The 13,455-nt window shown below is 40.8% G+C and overlaps 1 protein-coding gene and 1 non-coding gene across 9 annotated transcripts in view; one reads left to right on the forward strand and one right to left on the reverse strand.

Moving 5' to 3' along the window:
* The window catches only part of LOC128096663 (BEN domain-containing protein 5), a 1,178,660-nt gene that overhangs the window by 360,566 nt on the left and 804,639 nt on the right, over positions 1–13,455 (reverse strand). The gene's annotated exons all lie outside the window — the stretch shown is intronic.
* LOC128098137 (U6 spliceosomal RNA) lies at positions 6,091–6,197 on the forward strand. The gene has a single exon (XR_008214152.1). It is a non-coding gene; the product is annotated as a U6 spliceosomal RNA (small nuclear RNA).

A 13,455-nucleotide genomic window follows, 5' to 3' on the forward strand; every position in this document is an offset into this window, starting at 1 on the left:
GGAGTGCATGGTCAAACCAATAAGGGTTGGATTCTATCTTTTCAGTTTTACTGAAATCCTTGGAGTTTCATAGTTTATGGGAGTATTACCCCATACATGTCCCTTTTCCATATGAGATTCTTAGTAGGTATCTATGTGTCCTGTGTCTTTGCATGGCCTTCTTATAGGGACACCAATTGTTGAGTGTCCGTCTACCCTAACTCAGTGTGTTAGGGGAGCTTGATTTAGCTTAGCTTGATTTACACATACCTTGCAAACATGGTGTTTGTTAATAAGGTTCACTCAAAAGTTCCAGGGCTAGGACTTCTACATGTCACCTGGAAAAGTAGACTTCAACATACAATCTACACTTTCAAAATACACCCTCCACCCAACCCCACCCCCACACCAAAAGAGGAAGCTTTCTGGGTCTTACTTGTCATCTAGAATTGCTGCTAAACATTTTCATAAACGGTCTCATGACCACCACCAAGAAAAATGAAGCCTAAACTTAATGAGCATCTATTTTCCCCATAGCCAGAGCTGCTCAGCTGGCTGAAGACATGCCTATTCCAATGGATAGCTTGGATCAGGAAAGAGTCGCAGGAATTAAAGGGGAAGAATCCGCTAACCCAACTGCGTGTAGAGAAACACTATTTTGGAAAGACTATTTGTGCCCCATCCACCATTCAGATGCTGAAATCCTACCCCACAACATGAAGGCATTAGCAACAGGAACCTCAGAGAAGTAATTGGGTAGGTTTCAATGGGGCCTTCACAGGTAGGATCAGTGTCCTTAAGAAAAGGGCCCCATAGAAACAACCACCTTTCTTCCCATTCTATGAATACACAATGGGAAACCAACCATCTGTGACCCAGAGAAGGGTGATCACCAGAACTCAGCTATGCTGGCACTGTGATCTGATATCCTAGAATAAGTAAATTTCTGGCATTTATTAGCTACCAAGTCTATGGTATTTTGTTATAGTTATAGTAACCCCAAATGCCTGACACATCCACCACAACTTACGAAAATTTAGGATCAAGAGGGGAAAGAACATATCTAAAGTTTCACAGTGTGCCACCCAGGAGAGAGCCCTAAATGTAAACCAAGATTCAGAGCTGTTCTGAGAAAGAAATGCTTGAGGGGCTTTAAAACATTCTAGTTGACTTGAAAATGTGAAAATCCTCTGACCCAGTAATTCCACTGTTAGGAAATCAGCCTGATGAAGTGGTTAAGATTTAGGTACAAGAAAATTTATAAAAGCATTATTATCAATGCCACTATTATTGGTAACAGCAAACTGAACAGTTTGCTTTGTATCAGACACTGTACTAGGTGCTTTCATAGTTTCTCAATCAATCTTCAAAACAAGCTTTCTTTTAAGATAAAAACCAGGATACTTGGAGGGATTAATGAATCTCACCAAGAGCACACAGCTAAGGTTAAAGCACTTGAATTAGAATCCACATCTATTTGGTACCAGGGCTAGGCTCTTGTGCTGTCTTTCTGTGTCACTATAAATGACTCTTCAGGAGCCTACATTGAAACCTAATGATTAAGAATCATCTGAATGTATCAGGTACATTAATAGAACAAAATACAAAAAGCCATTACATTGTGTTATAGATGAACACTGAATGATAATAGTGTTCATTAAAAAGATGGTTATGAAGCACCTCTTATTTTGGGATTATGAGGGTAAGTGGCTGGTTGGAGTGGACTGATAAATAAATATGAAAATATTAACATTCTTTATCTCTGGGGAGGAGGATTACAAGCAAGTTTTAGTTTTGATTTTCTGTATTTATAGATTTTCTGAAACAAATAATGAATAAGGAAAGGATTTGTTTTAGTAACAAAGAGATTTCTAGTAGGAAAGGAAAGATTTTCTGAAAAGAAAAAATTCAAGACAGCATCTTTAACAGGATTTGTGCTTTAGCACACTAGTCTTTCTTCTCTAGACAAAACACATCCACCTACATGGTACCTGGTAGCTGGCAGCATCCCATTGGTAGTCTGCTTAGCAAGATTACCTGGGCAGCTGAGGTAGCTCTGGCACCTAAGTACCTAAGTATCGAAGGATTTCAGGGCACTCTGTCTCTACCCTGTGGCTAGAGGAATCTAATAATATCCTACCATTACTTTTTCTTCTTCCTTCCCTGAAGATGCAGCAGGTAAAGCTTCTGATTGAATTCCGTCTTGATTTCATTAAATATTCATAAAGGCCAATTAGAGGAGGAGAGAAAGAGGCCACAAGGCAACCCCTTCCATCATCCTGTCAGAGGCCGGCTAGCTGACCGTCAGACATGGACCAGCCAGTGGTCAATATGGCTATGACCTTTCTGCACTCTTCTCAAGGGTCACTTCTCACTATCCCAGCAAGGGACACAAGAGCAGCAGGGAATGAGCAGTAGGGGCCAGGTGAAGAGAGGCAGGCTCATAATTCTGACAGAAAGGTGCTTAGTGTGTAGAATGCAAAATGCAAATGCTGGGAAGCCAATCACTGCTGGAATGGAAATCTTTCCCTAATGAGTGATGACGATGGGAAAGAGCTGATTGCACTGAAGAAAAACTGCTTAAAATTCATAATCAATCAAGCAAGTTGATTTTAACCTTTTGTAACTAAGCCATGTGGTTCAGTTCACCAAGAGGAGCTCATGTTTTCCTCCCTCATTTTCCCCCACAGCACAGGGGCAGTAGATGCCCATGGAGACTACATGCAACTTGAGTAAGTTAGGAAGGGGGAGTGGAGAGACACGAGAGATTTAAGATAGGTGAAAGCAGCCTACCCATCTTAATCTGGTGGTCTGAAGAGAGTCAGGAGATGGCAAGGAACTTGTTATCATCACATGGTCAGCAGCAATGCAATCCAATTGTCCATTAGCAAACCACTAAAGGAAACTGAAAGAGTGGACACTAAAACCCAGAACCCTAGGTCTGGACCGAGCGTGATGATCTCAAGCTGTGAGAGAACAGCAAAGAATACTTGCTACTTTGGATGGAGATAACATATTAAAACCTGGCAATAATCATACTGTTAATAATGTCTCCTTCTTCTCTCCTCCTCCTCCTCCTCCTCCTCCTCCTCCTCCTCCTCCTCCCTCTTCTTCTTCTTTCTTCTTCTTCTTCTTCTTCTTCTTCTTCTTCTTCTTCTTCTTCTTCTTTCTTCTTCTTCTTCTTCTTCTTCTTCTTCTTCTTCTTCTTCTTCTTCCTTACCTGGCATAGTTGTTATGAGAGTCAAATAATAAAAGGATATAAAAGTGCTTCCAAAATGTTGAAGCTCTCTTCACTACTATTCAGCTCTTTCCATTTTCTGGGCCCACAGGTTCTCCCGTGCAGATCATATCACACAGGGTACCAGCAATATCTTCTCAAAACCTTGGTGTGACCTTGTCACTTCCCTGTAGTCTTTAACACACTATCCTTAGGATGGTGGCTAGTTCCAAGCCTTGTATTCAAGAGACCTCACACTTTTGACAAGTTTGAGAATTTTGCTTCTCTGAGGTTGTTTCCTAATTTATAAAATGAGAAAACAAATACAAGAGAAGGCTGTTGTGATTATTATGCAATCAATGTGATTTCTGGCACATCATACTTGGTCTATGTAGGTTATATTATTATGTTATTCAGTTTTACAACACTTTTGGAAGATAGGTAGAAAATGAATGTGTGTGTGTGTGTGTGTGTGTGTGTGTGTGTGTGTGTGTGTGTGTGTGTATTATGATACATGTACTTGTTACTGTGTGAGTGTGTGTGTGGAGATCAGAGGTTAACTTGAGGTATCTTTCTTAACCACTCTCCACCTTTTTATATTTTGAAACAGGAATGGTCACTGAACCAGAAGCTCATTGACTGGCTAGGCTGGCTGGCCAATGAACTTCAGGAATCTGCCTGTCTCTGCTGCACCACCCACCTTCTGCCCAGTGTTAGATTACAGACTACACCCACCACTACTGTCTTTTGGGTATCCAAATTCAGGTCCTTATGCTCCACAGCAAACAACTCATGAGACTGAATCACCTTCTCCAGCCTCCAAAAAGGAATAAATGAGGCACGAGGAGCTAAGCAAGGTAAAGACATTTGCTTATACAAATGTCCCAGATAGAATACAGAGCTGAGATTTCGCTTGCATTTTGGTTCCTGGAGGCAGTGGAAATGAAGAGGGAGAAGGAGGGGAAGAGAGAGGGGGATTAGAGAAGGAGGAACATACACGCTACCTCAGGCTGCTGGCAGCAATGGTTCTTTTCTGCTTAGTTCAAAACTTACCGAATGTAGTTTCATTTTGCAAAATGATTATAAGGCCTTATGTCATCATTGGCCCATCTAACTTCTTTTGCCTCATTTCAAGCTAGTGGGAAATGAAATGAAGCAAAAGGAGCTTCAGTTATGCAAAGAGAACTGCTTGAATAAAAGTAGAAAGACAAAATTTCTAAACAATAACTTAATGTTTTTTCCCCTTTCTGCTCAGCTTCTCCCCTGGGTCTATTTCAAGGTGATGAACAGAAACCAAATGGAAATGCATGAACTGTTGCAAACAAATGTGTTATTTAAAGATGATTTCCTCAAGACAACATCCCACAGAGGTGACTGCTGAGACAGGGGCAGAGGCAGGAAACCTGCTACAGTTTCCCTTGTCTTACCTGTGTCTTTCCTAGTCTCCTTTTCCTCAAATTAAGAACTGGTTGAAGTCCCTGACTTACCTTGTTATGAACCAAAAGCATAAGCATTCAAAAACTCCTACTTCATTTGTTTGATCATTTGACAATATTTATCAAGCACCTTTGGCATAGAGAAATTTTGCTAAAGTATAAAAATATAAAACAGACTGTATCCTCACATAGTCTTTATAGTTCCCCGTGAGAAAATACACTTAAAATAATCAAATATTACACATATGACTCGATCCTATAGTATCATGAAGATAAACTTTGAAAGCTAGAACATAATCATCAGGAGGAACTGATGTAGTTGGAAGGCAGGGTGTCTCTGGAAAAGCATCCATGAGAAGTCACTGGCACTGAGAAGCATGTGGAGTTAAGAAGGCAGAAGACCAGTGTGTAGAGGAGGGCTGGTGTGCATGGAGCAGCTGTGGAGTCAGAGGACTCATGGCAGCCAAGGAGACCAGAGGTGGGGCCAAGAAAGGAGATCCTGGGAAGGCAGAAGGGGACAGAATGCCACAGGTAACACAATCTTGGAAGCAAGTTATGCTGGCATGAAGGAAGTTTTAAGGTGGGATGGGCATGCTGAGATTGGTATTGTAAAACAGAATCACTTAAGATTTAGCAGGTTTTATTATAAAAAATGTCATACTAATTCTGAAATTCATATGAAAATGCAAAAAATTTAGAATACCAAAAATAACTTTGGAGAACAAAGTTGAAGTACTAATACTATGTGAAAGATGAATTACTAAATGGTCTTCTTAATAAAAACCCGGAGTCAGATATTGGGGTTAAAACTGAGAGATCAGAGGAATAGGACAAGCCACAGCCAACCTCACCTCACCATACCTCAGTCTCCAAAGAGAGCTAATTCCTGTATACCCATGCCTATTTGCCTTTCTATCCCTGCAATCTCACTTCCTCTTCCTGCCCAGCTGTCACTTCCTGTCTGTCTGTACAGACCTCCAAACCTTTATGGTTAACTAGTGTTGAAATTCAAGGCATGTGCCACCACACCTGGCTCTGTTCCCAGTGTGGCCTTGAACTCACAGAGATCTGGATGGATCTCTGCCTCCTGAGTGATAGGATTAAAGGCATGTGCTACCATGCCTGACCTCTATGTTTACTATAGTGGCTGGCTTTTTCATCTGATCCTCAGATAAGCTTTATTAGGGTGCACAATACATTGGGGGGACACAATATATCACCACAACTATGTGATTTCAAGAATTATTATTAACCCACAGTAATCAAGAGAGTGTGGTTGTGTCATAATGAGATCCATGGGACAGAATAGAGTCTAGAAATAGACCAACACATGTATAGACAGATAATTTTCAACGAAGATATGAAGCAGCTCATTGTTAAAACAAACCTTTTAAACAAATGCAGCGGGGACGGTGGTTATCTATATGGTTGTGGCTAGCCACAAGCATATGTTATAAGGTGCTCGCTTCGGCAGCACATATACTAAAATTGGAACGATACAGAGAAGATTAGCATGGCCCCTGCGCAAGGATGACACGCAAATTCGTGAAGCGTTCCATATTTTTAAAAGATCTTCACCAACCCCACATCTGACAGAGGACTGATATCCAGAATATATAAGGAACTCAAGAAATTAGACATCAAAATGCCCAACAGTCCAATTAAGAAATGGGCTATAGAACTAAACAGAGAATTCTCAACAGAGGAAACTCAAATGGCCGAAAGACATTTAAGGAATTGCTCATCATCCCTAATCATCAGGGAAATGCAAATCAAAACAACTCTGAGATACCACCTTACGCCTGTCAGAATGGCTAAGATCAAAAACACTGAAGACACCTTATGCTGGAGAGGATGTGGAGCTAGGGGAACTCTCCTCCACTGCTGGTGGGAATGCAAGCTTGTACAACCACTTTGGAAATCAATATGGCGCTTTCTTAGAAAATTGGGAATCAATCTCCCCCAAGATCCAGCTATACCACTCTTGGGCATATACCCAAGAAATGCTCAACCACACCATAAGAGCACTTGTTCAGCTATGTTCATATCAGCATTGTTTGTAATAGCCAGAACATGGAAACAACCCAGATGCCCTTCAACTGAAGAATGGATAAACAAAATGTGGTACATATACACAATGGAATACTACTCAGCAGAAAAAAACAATGGCATCATGAGGTTTGCAGACAAATGGATGGATCTAGAAAAAATCATCCTGAGTGAGGTAACCCAGACTCAGAAAGACAAACATGGTATGTACTCACTCATAGCAGGATACTAGACATGAAACAAGGATGAATTGTCTGCTACTCACATCACCAGGGAGGCTACCCAGAAAACAGGACCCCAAGAAAGACACAGGGATCGCCCAATGACAGAGAAATGGAATGAGATCTACATGAACAGCCTGGACATGAGTGGGGGTAATGAAAGGCGAGGGTCGAGGGAAAGAGAGCTTGGGGGAGCGGGAGATCCCAGCTGGATCAACAACAGAGAGGGAGAACAAGGAATAGGAGACCATGGTAAATGAAGACCACATGAGAACAGGAAGAAGCAAAGTGCTAGAGAGGCCCACAGAAATCCACAAAGATACCCACACAACAGACTGCCGGCAATGGTCGAGAGACAGCCCGAACTGACCTACTCTGGTGATGGGATGGCCAAACTCCCTAATTGTTGTGCTAGAAACCTCATCCAACTACTGAGGGATCTGGATGCAGAGATCCATGACTAGGCCCTGGGTGGATCTCTGGGAGTCCAATTAACGAGAATGAGGAGGGTTTATATGAGCGAGAATTGTTGAGACCAAGGTTGGATAAAGCACAGGGACAAATAGCCAAATGAATGGAAACACATGAACTATGAACCAATGGCTGAGGGGTCCACACTGGATCAGGCCCTCCGAATGGGTGAGACAGTTGATTGGCTTGATCTGTTTGGGAGGCATCCAGGCAGTGGGACCAGATCTTGTGCTCATTGCATGAGTCGGCTGTTTGAAACCTGGGGCCTATGCAGGATTGTTTGGCTTGGCCTGGGAGGAGGGTACTAGACCTACCTGGACTGAGTCTACCAGGTTGACCTCAGTCTGTGGGGAAGGCTTTGCCCTGGAGGAGATGGGAATGGGGGGGGGGGCGTTGGGGGGAAGGTGAGGGGGACAGGAGGGGGGAGAACAAGGGAATCCGTGAATGATATGTAGAACTGAATTGTATTGCAAAATAAAATAAATTAAAAAAAAAAAATTCACTGTAAAAAAAAAAAAGAATATGTTATAAGGAGTCCAGCTGTGTATTTTGACTGGCCAAGGGTCTGTCAAAAGGCAAGCCATTTATTATGAATATTTGGTATTATCCAGCTTTTAATATTTCAGCTATCTTCTGCTATGAAATTCTTGCATGTCTAAATATTCCCAGACCATCTGGCAAATAGTTCAGCTCCTCAGACCTGTTGTAGTAGGTAACTAACCGCCCCTCCCCCCCTAAGCTGGCTGGAGACAAATAGCTTTGCATCTTGTGCTAATGAAGCTCAGACCATCCCCTGGTCTTGAGGCCTAGTGGCTCTCTAGAGCAATTGACTGAGAACAAAAGAGGTTTTTTTACATATCAAGGTGGAAGGTAGGGTGGAACAACATTCCTGAGGAGGCAGAGGACCACATGGACTGGGGAAGTAGGAACAGGTGGTTTTCTGTAGAGGAAGACAGAATGGGCATGACCAGGGAGAAGGGAAGAACACAGAGGTTTTGTAGATGGTAAGGCAGAACCCTTATAGAGTTCATCAGAGCCAAGAGTAGAGAGCAAGTAGAGATGGAGGGCAAAGAAACAGAGGATGAAGATGAGGTGGGAAGCATAAGAGTTTAGTCGTTAGCAGGACTATGAGAGAGCAGTAAATGAGGGGACAAAGAAGAACTGAGTGTCAGGATGGAACTGAAGCTATGTAGACAGGATTTCATCCCAGAGAAATAAAGTAGATAGACAAAGAGCTTGGTGTATCTAAATTTATTCCTGCCCTAAATGGCTGATGGAGCTGTAGCTGTAAAAATAGAATTTTGTCTTAGAGAAATAAAGTTAATAGACATAAGAGCATAGTGTACATAGATTTTTTTTCCCCCTCAGATATCCCACACGGGATGTAGCATCTTCCCCGGACTCTGGGCAATCCATATATGGGAAAAAAAAGAGTTTTGAACTACACCTCACGCCATATAATAAAATTAACTCAAAAGTCTATAGAAACATATAGAATAAGTTCTCTAAAATCTTGAACAAAACAAATCTTTGTAAATTTGATTAGGCAAAAAAAAATTCCTAGATACAATAGCAAAATTATTCATAAAAAAGCAAACTAACAAACTAGACTGGACTAACATTTAATTTTATGTGCATGGGTGTTTTATCTGCATGCATGTTTGTGTACCACATGCATGCCAGGTGTCATAAGAGTTACAGATAGTTGTAAACCACTTCTGTGGGTGCTGGGAATTGAAACTGGAAAAGAGCAGCAAGTGCTCTTAAAGGTTGAGCCATCTCTTCAGCCCCTCAATTGACATTAAAAACAAATAAACAAGCCTTTCATCAAAGGAATTCTTATGAAATTAAAATACTAAACAATAGACTGGGAAAATATTTGTAAATAGTATATTTGATAAAGAGCTTGAGTCTCAACTATTAAAATAAAGAGCATTAAAAACTTATTGTAGGGAACCATTCCTTTCCCACAATGCTTGTGAGGAAGTATTAGGTGTTTTAAAAGTTGGAGATTTTGTGAGAGACTTTGGAACACTCAGACTTTATCAAACCACTCCCTCAAGGCTCAGGGATCTAAGTGGAATAAGAGGTGGAAGGATTGTAAGAGCCACAGATGATGTATGACTCCAAGGAAATAGTGTCCTCCAGACACAACAGGTGCACATATCAACTTACAGAGACTGTCATAGCACATAAAACCTGAACAAGTTCAAACCAGACAATGTCCTAGCATGGATGAAGGGAAGGGGACACAAGTCCCACCCCTAATCAAGAGACTAATTGCAATTGGTACCTTCTGGGAAAGGGAAAATAAGCCTTTTACAATGGAGTGACACTAAATATATCAACCATGTTCCAGGGCAGGCCTCATGCCCAGGAGTAGTTGACCAACACAAAATGGACTCTAGGTTCTTGTGTGCTTTTTGCTTTCTTTTGATACTTTTTTCTTGTTTGTTTTGTGTTTGTTTTGATTTTTGCTTGAGAGAGAAAAAAAGGGAGAGAGAGAGAGAGAAAAAAAAGGGAGAGAGAGAGAGAGAGAGAGATCAAACATGAAGTTGAGTAGATAGCAATGGAGAGATGAAGACAGATGAGATACAGTTGCTGGTCTCAAGGGTCTCAAGACATGACACTAAGCAAGTTGCTACCATTCCCTGATTCCTAGTTTCCTCATCTGTAAAGTTAGTCTAAAGTGCTTTTTCCTTTATGATTTCAAGCTTCCAAGATTAGAATGAAGTGAGTGACAGGAAAGTGAAGGGGGTAATTATGGATGATAAGTAGCTAAACATTTGAAAGAAAACATGCAACATTGATAAAATTGTCTCAATTATTTCTTGGTTGATTAACTTCTCTAAAAAAAGAAGTGACTGTGGTGTGTGAAATGTGCATGACTATGGTTTCTATCACTGCTGAAAGCCGAATTTTAACTTGAAACTCTGCAAGCAGCATGGATCATGAATAGCATGACAAATGTTCTCTTGAATGTTTCAGGAGAGGAAGTTTCTGAAACACATGGCCCAAACCTTAGGGAAGCTGTTGGAGGAAAGGAGGAAAGTTTGAGGTTTTCTTCTAGTGTCCCGTTATAAGTCAATAAGTTCCTTATGTAAACATAGACAAATAAATTTGCCCTCTTGTTTGTTCATTTGTTTGTTTGTTTCTGTTACTTTGTCAGTAAAACAGGAATATAATTAAAAACAAAACAAACCTACCTACCTCATAGGGTTGAGAATTGAGTAAGTCAATACATGTCATCATGAGGTAAGGATCAACAATTTTAACAACAGTTATTATCCACAAAGACCCAAGACTAGGTCTAATTTCTCAAAGAAGAAATGTGGAAACACAAAGATAGAAAAGCTTTAATACAGGGACTATTACCAACACAACACCCAGATCCTGTTGCCTCCCTGGGCCCATGCTTCTCCCTGCTGTCATAGGGGAAGAACTGTATCCTGCCTACACTTGCCAGGCACATGACTCTTTCCAGTAATAAATGTGATCACATTCTCAAGAGGATTTTCTGTTTCAAAATTATAATTACAATCCAATGGCTTAATTTAATTAGACCCTTCAATCTACCCAGAGGGCTTGATACAGAAGCGAACAGGCAATCACGAGTCTAGGTCACTAAAGAGGAATCTTTAGGGGGGAGAATTATAAATTGTGGGTTACTCATTTACTGGAAAACTGTCTTTTTCAAGGGCCCTCAACCTTTAGAATATTTTATCCCATCAGTTACTCACAGCAAAAGAAGAGGGAAAGCAGAGTGTTTGTAAGAAGCTCACCCCATGCTTTCAGACCTCTGTTTCACAGTTCCCACTTATGGCACAAATTGAGGGACAGAAATATGGTCACAATATTTGGCAACAAATTTACTATGCTGCAATGTCTTTCAAAATAGCCAACCAAAATAATGTACAAGTTATTGACAATAAATACTAATTCAGAGTTAATAACACACCTACGATAAATAGCAAAAAATCAAGATGTGGAATCGATGTATCTTACATGGATAGTTTCTAGATCCAAGAGAGATAACAGCTATCACTTATATGAGAACTTCACACAAATTTTTCATCTCAATAACTTTTAACAATTATTATTTTTGGAGAATTTCATACAATGCATTTTGATGTTATTTATTCTGAATTCTTCTCTTCACCTTCTCCAATATATGCCCCCATTTCCCTATCTCTCAACCTCACGTTCTCATTTTTTTATTTATTTTTATTTTTTCTTTATAACCCATTGACTTCAATTCATATTGTTCATATACTTCTGAATATGTGGCCACCTGTGAGGAGTGTGATCGACCTACTAGAAGCTACATTCTTAAAGAAAACTGACCCCCTCCCGTTTCTGCAGAAGCTATCAATTGTCCATAGCTTCTCAGTTAGGGGTAGGGACTCTTGAACCCTTCCCACTCTATTCTATAATATTGACTGGCTTGATCTTATCCAGGTCTTACATATAAAAACCACAGTGACTGTGAGTTCATGAATGTACCAATCTACCTGATGCGTAAGCTAGACATGTGTGGGAGCCCACAACTGACTCAGTTTCCCAGTTTGAATCTGAAGTCTATTCTGAGTCAAGAGTACAAACTTGTTTGCTCCAAGGCTGTGAGAAAGTTGATTAGCCCACAGAGTCTCCTTGAAGGGCTGTGAGAATGTCCTGATTAGCCCACAGAGCCTCCTTGAAGGGCTATGAGAAAGTCCTGATTAGCCCACAAGAAGGAACACACTATCTAGCTAGATGTGGGCTGCTGATGTCAGCCACAGGTACATTGAGATAGAAAATGAAACTGCCTGCTCCTTGATGCAAGGCAGGATAGATAGTGGTTGAATGCCTGTACTGTGCATTGTTCTACCTCTGTCCTTCAAGACTGTATATAAGCTGGCTGTGAAATAAACTCGGGGCTGTCCAACATTGACCGGCAGACCTCTCGACTCTTTTCTGTCTTCTTCATTGTCTCTTCAATCCGCACGCCTCTACCCAGCTACCCAGCTGACTGTTGGCAGGCCCAACAGACATGGAAAGATAGTTTGTACAATTACTAACTCCAGTGCCTGTGTAAACTTAAGGTTCACCTAATCTCCTTGTTTTATGAGTGGTAAATGCATGCTTGGGCCAGATATGTCATTCTAAATACTAGCCCCAATCAGGGATGGCAATTTAACAACAGCAACAATTACCTAGTGTGGTGGTCTAAATGAGAATGGCCCCATAGGCTCATATGTTTTATTACTTGGTCCCCAGTTGGAGGGAATGTTTGAAAAGGATTAGAAGGTATGGCCTTGTTGGAAGAGGTGTCACTGGGGGTGGGCATTGAGGTTTCAAAAGCCCATACAATTATCAGTTAGTCCTCTCTCTCTGTCTCTGTCTGTTTCTCTCTCTGTCTCTGTCTGTCTGTCTGTCTCTCTCTCTCTCTCTTTCTCTCCCTCCTTGTGCCTCATGCTAGTGGTGTCTGGGGATTGAGATGTAAGTCCTCAGCTACTGCTCCGGCACTATGCCTGCCTGTCTGCTGCTATGATCTCTGCCATGATGATCAACAGAACCTAAGCCTCTGAAACTGTAAACTCCAAAATTAACTCTTTCTTTTGTAAGTTGCCTTGGTCATGATGCTTTGTCACAGCAATTAAAAAGTAACTAAGATACCCAGGCCCTTGAATTTTCACTACCTGACAATGCCTAGTAGTATTGCCTCACTTAAAAAGTACTGATTGACCAGCTATTTTGTGTCAGACATTCTTGAAGGTATCAGTGACAGAATGATAAGCAAAAATTACCAAATCCCTCTGCCCTCATAGAGTTTACTTTTAATGGAATCTATCTAGAATACATAAAAAAGTAAGATAGTACTTTAAAGTAGTGATAAGAGCCCTGGGTAGGCAATAGATATTTTGAGGCAATAACAGTTTATACTGGGAAACCAGGGAGACCTTACTGGGGATGTAGTAAAAGATTAAAAACTTAAATGAAGGGAGGAATCATGGAGATGCTAAATATGTTAATACTGAATAATAATTGTAATTTTGTTTCACCATAAAATAAAAAAAATAAAACACATTACCTAGAAAATTAA

The sequence above is a fragment of the Peromyscus californicus genome, unplaced genomic scaffold, assembly GCF_007827085.1.
Source record: "Peromyscus californicus insignis strain IS unplaced genomic scaffold, ASM782708v3 Scaffold_5__1_contigs__length_169319896, whole genome shotgun sequence".
Classification (NCBI taxonomy): domain Eukaryota; kingdom Metazoa; phylum Chordata; class Mammalia; order Rodentia; family Cricetidae; genus Peromyscus; species Peromyscus californicus.